The sequence below is a fragment of the Halichoerus grypus genome, chromosome 6 (assembly GCF_964656455.1).
Source record: "Halichoerus grypus chromosome 6, mHalGry1.hap1.1, whole genome shotgun sequence".
Lineage (NCBI taxonomy): Eukaryota > Metazoa > Chordata > Mammalia > Carnivora > Phocidae > Halichoerus > Halichoerus grypus.
The window spans coordinates 155,764,218-155,766,856 of record NC_135717.1 but is presented as its reverse complement, the minus strand read 5'-3'; the positions used below and the strand labels follow the sequence as shown (position 1 = coordinate 155,766,856).

Genomic DNA, 2,639 nt, shown 5'->3' with positions numbered 1-2,639 from the left:
AAAAGTTAAACCCCCCCAAAGGTTAGAAAATAGTATGCCTTTCCCCCCCCCCAGAAGAATGATAATATTCATAATTTATTTTTATGTAAGTATGTCGTCTGATATACTGAGTTACAATTTTCCAAGCTGAGAAGGATAGAAAAACAGTCACAATAATGTAATTTATACATAAATAAAATACCTTATTAAATGGCTTAGCTTTCAATGCCTCAAATTGGTCACAGTTTAGAAAGTGTATATAAAGCTTTATATTACAGATTTCTGTGTCAAATTGATGAATGCAAACTTTCTTGAGGGCTGGGATAATGTTAAATAAAATCAAATGTAATCTTATTTTATGGGACATGATAAAATCTTACCTCCTCAGATGGGACATCCAGAATGTCACATTTTCCCTGCGATTTTATTAATAAAGCAGCAGTTTTCTAATAGTTCTTCCTACGCAACCTTGTCTTTCTGGGTAGTCAGAGTCAGGGTATTAACTAGGTGATCCAAAGTTAGAATACAAATTACAAACAATTTTTTGTTGTTGTTTCAGCCAGTCTGAAAGTTCAGGAAAAGGAAAAAAAAATGAAGAATTTTCTACTGGACAGCAGAAAGAAACGCTAACGATTAAGATAATTCTGTACATTACCATGAACTTGCTAGCATTTTACATTTTAACTTTCTTATAATCAGTTTTTGATCCCACAAAGTATTAAAAGTTAAATTATATCTACCCCCTACCCCAGACATAGTCAAGTGATAATTTGGCAATTTTCTCCTTTAAGACATGAATTATCTTCCTTGATCATCTACCCTGCTCAAATTCATTATAAAAATGACCAATTTACAACCCTACTTCACATGAGGAGAAGACAATACTACAGAAGGTGGGTCCCAGGATAGAGCAACCAAATGCTACCTGGGGACAGATGAGCATGACAGAGCGTGTATGAGTAACTTAAATTTTCCAATCATTCGTTAGTTTATAAAACAATTGCTAGACTTGCCATTATGAGTTCCAAAAACATACACTTGGAAGCATGAGCCATTAGCATATGTCATTTTCTACTGGCAGAAGCCAGCTCACAATAAATCTCTTACCTTGTAGAGAGATGGAACAGCACAGGGCTCATAATAGGATGAGTGATGCATGAAATGTTCTTCAGCTCACTTCCCCTGGGATTTATACTTCCAAACCTAGGAACACCATTTGCCTGAATGGATGGAATGCTAAGCAATGCGATAAAACAACCAATGTGTTATGGATAGCTTTTCAACTTTTCGAGATCTAGGAGAAACTGTGAAATCAGTAAGCAAGTAAGCAAGTACGTGTCTAAAAATTATGGCACAAATTAGCTGGAAAAACACACAGTTCAAATAAGGAAGATTAGCAGTGAGCCCCTATTTTTAAGTAAGACTGTGTAAATAATACGTTTTTTCTTAGAAGCTGAAGGACTACTGCATGCCTGGCTATGGGGTTTAAGAGCGAGGTTGTTTTATATTGTACAAGGAAATCACTGGATCTTAATTCACAGACAAAATGTTGGTTAAATAGTCAGATTGCTTTCAAAAGCACTTGAAGGAATAAAGAAAAAGGTGAAACTAAGAAAATTATATGAGCAAAATCTTATAGGCTCAAATTCTCATTCCGTTTCCTCATTTAATTTTTTTTTGAAAAAAAATTGTCACTAACTTTTTTAAAGGCATAGTTTCAGATCAGACTTGTTTCTAATCTAAATTTAGCCTCCGTTCCTTGTGTCATATTTCTTCAGGCATGAGAAGGAAAATCAATGCCCCTACTCACCTTTGGAAGAATTTCACTGCCAAGTCTCCATGGTTCTATGGGATCCAATAATCCGTGGCTCAGTATTGATTTTTCTATGACACCTGTAGAAACAGCCTCTCCTTCCTTTCTAACAAAATATAGCAACAAGAATTGTGTAGTTTCTGAATGAATTAAACAGAGGCTATTAAGCGCAACTTCATCCTGCAAGAAAACGTGGGTTGTATTTTCTAAAAAATGTTACATTTGCTTGATATTTCTGAGCCATTTAACAACTTTTTAAAGATAATGTGAACACATACTTTTAAAGAGAATTTGAACGTAATTTCCTCAGGTATGTTGTAGCTAATTTGTGGATTATAAATAGCACTTATTTTTCTAAGGCAATCGACAAATGGTAAAAGACAAATTGGTAAACTTCAATCCCCAGTTTTAAAATATCTCCAAAATCAAAACCCCTTTTGCCTATGAAAAACCACATCATGCCTTTAACACCTAAAGTTCTGATAAAATAGAGGATGACCCTTTCAAGCGGCAGAGTAGAGTGGATCAAACCCTAGGAGAGAGAGTACGTTAAACTTTGGGGTGTATTTTATGGCACGAAAAGAGTTGGAAGATATGGCAAGGGCACCAACCTTCCCACTTTCCTTGAAAAACATAAATGCAAAAGCCAAACTAAACCAAACCCAAGTCTGAGAAGTCGTGTTTCCAGCATTCTTCACACACCTGATTTACACCTCAAAGGCATGTGTCTCCCCCTGGGCAGACTTCTTTGGGCAGGTCTGAATATATTCCCCACGGCCATGCCGCACGCCGAGTGGAGTCACTATGGTTGGCAACCCACTCCGTCACTCACTCCGTCAGCCTGAGA

General features: G+C 36.4%; 1 long non-coding RNA gene across 1 annotated transcript; it reads right to left on the bottom strand.

The window, feature by feature from the left end:
- Positions 1–364: 364 nt before the first annotated feature.
- LOC118549044 (uncharacterized) lies at positions 365–1,954 on the bottom strand. Its single transcript, XR_004923873.2, has 3 exons — positions 1,790–1,954; positions 1,087–1,283; positions 365–543 (listed from the first exon to the last, which is right to left on the bottom strand). It is a non-coding gene; the product is annotated as an uncharacterized LOC118549044 (long non-coding RNA).
- Positions 1,955–2,639: the final 685 nt, after the last annotated feature.